This window comes from Scomber scombrus, chromosome 12 (assembly GCF_963691925.1).
Source record: "Scomber scombrus chromosome 12, fScoSco1.1, whole genome shotgun sequence".
In the NCBI taxonomy this organism is placed as follows: Eukaryota; Metazoa; Chordata; class Actinopteri; order Scombriformes; family Scombridae; genus Scomber; species Scomber scombrus.
In genome coordinates, this window is record NC_084981.1 from 8,398,416 (window position 1) to 8,405,447 (window position 7,032).

The following is a 7,032-nucleotide window of genomic DNA, read 5'->3' on the forward strand; positions in this document are numbered from 1 at the left end:
TCAAAATTACCCATAGGCTCCAGATTACTCCAGTGCTACGGAATACATTTAATCCTACACTCTCCAAATACTGTAATAAATGCAAGATCTCAGAGGGATAGTACAACCATTGCATCTTTGACTGTCCCTTTATTAAACATTTCTGGAGAAAGGTTTGCAAAGAAATTTCCGACATACTTGGTAAAGACCTGGATCTCACTCCACTGTCTTGCATCCTTGGATTACATCCTGCACTGAATCTAAAACCTTGTATGCCGAAACTGCTTGATGTTCTTCTGTTTGGTGCCAGACGGTGCATCCTACTTCAGTGGATCTCTGACAAACCTCCTAAGCTCTCACAGAGGTTACAGAGTATAATGGAACTTATTCCCCTTGAAGCAACGACCTACTGGCTTAAGGACAAACCTCTGTTATTTTATAAAACTTGGAACCCCTTTTTAACTATATCGGTATGGAGAGTGCACAGACTCTACAGAAGGGCCTCCTTGGACTTATCTGGTCAGACATTTGAGTTTTGGTAACAGCCGAAACACCTTATAGTATCACTGCAATGCCTGAATATTGCTTACGCATTCCTTCCTATGTCAATTTGAGCTTTTAATGCTGTTGTATGTTTGCTTTTTGTTTTCCCCTATGTTGTTACATATTTCTGTATTTTATATTAATCCTCTTTGAATTTATTTTTTACTTAATATTCTGTTTGTTTTTTTGCTTCTTCACCGTGTGGGGTTTTTGTTTTGTTTTTTCTCACCATGTTCTGTATAGTATGAGGCGCTTTTATGTTTTTGTACAATGCTTTTCTTGTATAAATTGAAAAAGTAATAAGGATATCTTTAAAAAACGTGCTTGTCATTCATAGAGCAGATACTGTAGGTCTGTCATTTCCATCATAAGACAACTGTTGTTTTGTAGTAATGATTATACAAACTGGTGTGTGATAGAAATGTTGGCAGAGATGTCCTCAAGATGTGTCTGTGTATTTGTATGTAAACCACCTTCTCACCACAAAAAAAGATAACTGCATCTCTTCAGCATTATTCAGGTGGCAGAGTTGCATTAGGGTTTGCTTGTGTCTGGCGTCTTTCAAGCAAAAAATGATATTCTTGAAATATCTAATTGCCTAGGTTAGTTAATCTCATGCACTCACACACACACAGACTCACGCACACAGGCATACAAGCGGTCGGCCAGCCCTCTGAAGTGGAGATGATGTGTGAATCTGGGGCATGCAGTGACTGATGTTCAGCGCTGATTGGCATTGGCACTGCCACTCCACTAAACCCATGAGGCGCCCAGCTGAGGAGAGGGACTACAGCTGGCCTGGATAAGATTCAGCGTCAAGAATGACAGGAACCTGGATTTGTGGGGACTGGGAACACACAAGCCACCCAGGGACACTTTCAGGATGCTGATGCTGCTGTTGCCCACTAATATGTGAGATATTTTGTGAAAAATGCAAGTACTTTCTGTAGACTAAGTACAGACATAGCGAAGGGAAACCCGCCAAGATTAAAGGGGACCTATTATGCTAATTTACAACTCTGTATTTTTATTTTTGGACTTCCCTGGAGTAGCTTTGACTCCTTATTTATCTAGTACTAGCCCTTTATGCAGGCCTTCAGTTCAGCCTCTAACAGGCAGTCTTAGTTCCTGTATCTTTAAGCCCCCCCCCCCTCCCTCCCCTCCAATTGTTAAGCTTTCCAGAAGCCTGCTGAGGAGATGCCGTGTCAGAGTCGTGTTAAGTCACCACTGATGCAACCCCAACATTTCCATCTTTACTGCTTCATATTAAAAGCTTTTAAATGACTAAATAATGGGAGACCTTTACTAAGAATGAACAGGTATTTAAACATTTTCCTCACCAAATTTGCACAGCTTCATTAGCGGCACTAAAAACCAGTTGACACAACAAAATATGACGATATTTATAGCTCATTGTTCAGTGGATCAATTAGGCATAATGCATGGAAGAAAGGTGAAAGCAGAAACAGCCACAGTGATGATGATGTTTGATGAAGAGATTCAGGTAAGCAGCACAGGTAGACTACAATCACAGTGTATCAACTCGACTTGAGTGATTGCTCAGCGTGACTACCCTGAAAACAATGGAAAATCACCATAATATTAGTGAAGCAGAGCATTCTACTCAAGCACTGTGTGTGGAACAGATGACCATACAAATAAATCTGTCATGAGCCGAAACTGAAAGAAAAGCACAATAGGTTCCCTTTAAGTGTGAGTATAAGTGAGAAAGAAACTTGAACCCTCACTTCAATTTTGATTTGTGGACCAAAGGGTCAGCTAAGATTATCTGGTTTCAGTCCAACGAGGTTCACGCTTTACAACGTAGCCTATCCTGTACACTTGCAGACGGATCTGAGCCAATCTTATATAAATAAACATTTGAATTCAAGTCCTGTGGTGTGTTGGAATTACAGATTTATGCCAAGAGTGGAAAACATCCAATGATAGATGGGTTCACAGTGAGGTGAATCCGGCTGTTTTGTTTGACTACACACATGTGTGAAGGATTAGAAACAGGTAACGTGACAGAGCACAACAGGATTTATTCAGTTGTTATTAAGTTGTCTAATCATGAAGTGTGAGCAGAGTTCAGATTGAAAATGTGTTGTTTAATATATTTGACACTGTTGTCCACGTTTAGCTCTACAACAGAACAATCTCCAACCCTTTATACTGCCTTTACCCTGTATCCATGACGAATTGCTAGGGCTCCAATAAAAGCAGTAATAAGCAGTTGCCAGCATACGTTGAATGTTCGGCTGCAAGTCTTCTCTGTTCTCTCCCTGAATGGTGATAGATTAAGATTATGGGACAATTCAAGAAGTCGTCCAAATTCCCTCTTTTCAGACTCCATATCTTGTTTGGCTGCTTCCAGGAGCTCATGAAGTGGCAATAGCCCAGAGCATGCAGGCTTTTGTCCTCAACTAACACAGCAGATCTCACTGACTAGTTCTTCCCAGGCTGAAAGCGCCTTCACCAGTGAAATTATCTTCTTTGCTGTTTGAATGTGTTGGGTCACAATGTGCAGTTTTCAGGTGTGAAATGAGTGGATGTGTGAGGAAGTGACTGGAATAGAGCCAACAGACCATGTTCACCGTGTTTCTTTCCCTCTCTCTGTCCCTAGGGGAATAAAAACATATTGCTGTTGATTTATGAAGTTAGAGGACTTCAGCCACAGCAGGTCAACATTTAAAAAAATTTTTTTTTAACATGCCTCCCACACAGTATGGTTTATTGGCATGGAATCTGGTGCTCATAACAACCTATACTTGCTCAACATATTTTCCTCCAAGACCAGCAGTGTACACAAGACTGCTTTTTAAAAATCTTATTAAAAAGTTTATCCAGTTTTTTTTACTGAGTTTAATTTATACACACACAACACTAATACACAGAATATTGAGACAATTATTATTGTTCCTGATTAATTGCACATTAATTGTAGCGGGCAGCATGTCTACTTGTTGCCTTGGTTACACAGTTTTAATGAGATGCAGCTCCACTCCATCGGCTTCCCTGTTGTTGCACTGCTATAGCGGTATTCCATACGATAGTGTTCAGAAAGAAGACCATTTCCACTGTGCTTAACCTTTAAGAAGGTTACTGTATGAGTAATAAGCTATGAGACATCAAACATGCTCTGAATGAATGTATCGCTTAATTTGCTTGCCCCGGTCTATTTCCTTTAATGGAGAGGGCTTTGTTAGCTGTGGCAGAATGTGTGCTTAGCAAAAGGAAGGATGCGCACAGGAAGAGATAGGTTTGTTTATCCAGTCATTTCCATTTAAGCCTGTATGCTTCTCATCCATCTGAGGGGCTCAGTGAGGAACGGGTGAAAGATGATGCCTTCAGGCTGGTCAATGGGGTGCTGGCTGCTGAGAGCGCTGGGGTTCATTATCATACAGAACAGAAGACGTATTGTGGCTCCAGACCCACATTTTCTTTTTTTACTGCTTACTGTATGAGGCTTTATTAAATATGCATGAATCAGTGATTTACAGATGATTACCTGTCTATGAATCTTTAATGCTTTATGTCATCAGGCATCTGGAAAGACTACCTCTGCTAATCAGAATGAAACATGTGTCACGTTTTTCAGCACCCTGTAGCCTCACTGTTTTTTCTAACTTCCTATGCAAAAATGTGTCCTCAAAGGTGCCTCGGTGTCTAAGAATGGAACAGATGTGTTTGTGGACTGAGATGTCAAATTAAGGTTGTCGTTGTCTTGTTTTGTTTGTCTTACTTTGAAATCATGCATCTGTATTACATCTGCATTTCTTTTAAAGATTAAATTTCCACTAAAGGAGCTCCAATGCCCCAGTTTCATTATCCCTAATTGAAGCCAATTACATCCCAGGCTGTGTGGCTGCATGGATATAAAAACATATTTTAGGCATCTAAGCACCAGTTAACAGAGTGGCCTATGGCAAACACTGCTAATGTAGCTTTGCAACAATCGAAATGCAGCTACTTACATATGCCTGCAGCACAAATGAGTTAAACAGTAGGAAACAATAAAAAATAATCTGCCCAATTAATGCACTTTGGGTTAGAGAGAGATCAAAAAAAGATATTTTATTTTATGGATGCATGTGTTTAAATATGACTACATATCACCCTAAAACTTTAGGTCAATAAAATGAGATTGATAAAACCTCACTCTCCCTACCTGCCATCTTTCCATCCTGCAGTATTAAGTCCCTGATGTAGTCGCCAGTGAACCTGCCCAGGTTCACAGCTAAACTCAGCACAGACTCCTCAGCAATATTTCTTTTGAGTTCACGCTCATCAGTGCGTATTGCCAATCTTCTTATTCCACTGCCAGTCGGATTACCTGACTGCTGATATGTTGAATAAACCTTCGTGTGTTTTTGCCTCTTTTTCTTCCCTTGAGCTCTCTCTTTTCGTGAGTGTGTCCAGGCAGAAGATGCAGCTAGTAATCATTTAGTTGCAGCGCAGCTAAATTGCTCCATATCCAGGACCCTTGTCTGATGGGGAAGCTTAGTTTCTATACCTATGGAGTGAAACATTCCTTCAAAGACTGTTTACAGACATTCAGCAGGGTTGGATAATCTCCAACATCATAAACTGCCATGATTGTTCTTTAAAATAAGCATGCAGACATCATATTGGAAATTTTTTCAGGTGGCTGTAACCCTGTAGTGTTAATTATCGAAAAGACTTCTAGAAATGCTTGAAAGTGTGCTCTGCTGCTCTGTCTTTGCATCTGCTTGGTGAGCAACAGTTGCCAGCAGCTGCTTGGAGGACAGCCGTCTCAGAGTGTGTTGTATATTGTGACATCCAGGCAAGGACATATTTAGTCCTTCCTCAGTAAAGCCTCAGTCAGTGACCCTAGGCTGTGTTTCTCTCTGCCCTTTTCTCATTTGGTGCCCCTCTGTCTCTCACAGAGACACACACACACACACACACACACACACACACACAGGGAGCCGCTTGCATCTACTTACACACATGCACATAAACACGCTGGCATTGCTCTTTCATCTCCCTGCGTGTACCAGCTCCCAAAAACACAGAGATTTGGCATTCGAGAGCCAGCAACAGCAGAACAGAAATGCTTTTCATTAATTTTCTCTGTTCTGCTCTACTTGGTGCAATGGCTAAATTGTTGCTCATTAAAAGAGACATGGCCACACAGTGTCCCAGGTCCATCCTGCCCCTCTGCGTATCGGAAACAACTCCACTATTAAGAGGGAAAGCATTAAGAGTGGCCATTAGTGAGCGTACAGTTGAGACACATAAAAGGCAAAATAGCACTGCACATTGTGGCAGAGAGAGAGAGAGACAGAGAGTTTCAGGATTGCGTTATTATCTCTAGCATCTGGATAATGGCATTACCAATCGTTTTCCACCATAGGACGCCAGCTGTATTGCAAACATAGAGTCCTAACAGAAGCTCTCAAAAATAAGGACTCCAACATGTGTGATGACAGAAAAAATCTGACTTTGTTTTTAGCAGCAATTGGAATAACACTTCAATTTAATGACAGGCAATGTAATCAAATTTGCTAATATGGAAATTTTTTTAATCATCATAACGCAGTAGTCTACTGTTATGTGATGCACTGCCTGCATGGCAAAAGAAAGATTCTAACACTGGCTATTGTAAACCTCCCCACAAAATATTTAGTTTTTTCTCCATGTAGTCAGTAAATAATGTGAAGTCTTTTTTGTGAGCTGCAGTGAAGGGAGATCCATGTCTTGTCTGAACTTTAATGACTCCTTTCCCACCCACCTAGTTGCAAAAAGGTCAGTGTTGCTCCCATCAATACCAGTTTAATGTCCGACTAAGCCGGGGTCACTGTGGAACCACGCTGCTGCGAAATGCTTTTTCCTGCTGCAACCTGGTTCTTAATAAGTTCCAAAGTTTGCTTTAATGGGCACTGTACTGAGAAGAAAAACAAAGACATGTTTACTTATGTATACAGTACAGGCAGCATGGGGAAAATGTTTTCTTTTCTCTAGCTTAAAAGGTTATCATCAGTCCTGGTGAACATGTGCATTTAAACAGCACTGCTTCATGTTTGTTTGTCTTAACTTTCAATTTATTTTATCTCACCGTGACAGCTATTTAAAATTGCAGACTTTCCTGAATGGCAGCGGCTGTGCAATAAATTATTCATATAGAAATGTTATTTTGCCATATTTTAGGGCACCGTAATGGGTATACTCACAGCAAAATTCAGAGGAAAAATAAGGCTTGTTTGTGTTAATTTCTACTGACAGTCTAGCCCACACACTGTCTTAATGTGTTCTTGTACAATCACCATCTTTTGGGAAATTACACATCCTTGGTACACACAACACCACAAATTCATAAAGGACAATGGTTCAAAATCAAATCTTTCTTATATCTTCAGATTTAATTGGAAGCCTACACAGTTTTCTTTAAAGAAAGCGATATTTATTCCAGAGTTATGTTTTTCATATTTCCGGCTCAGCTCATAGTGTTAGTGTCTCAACATCAGCTAACTGTACAGAGAGTAC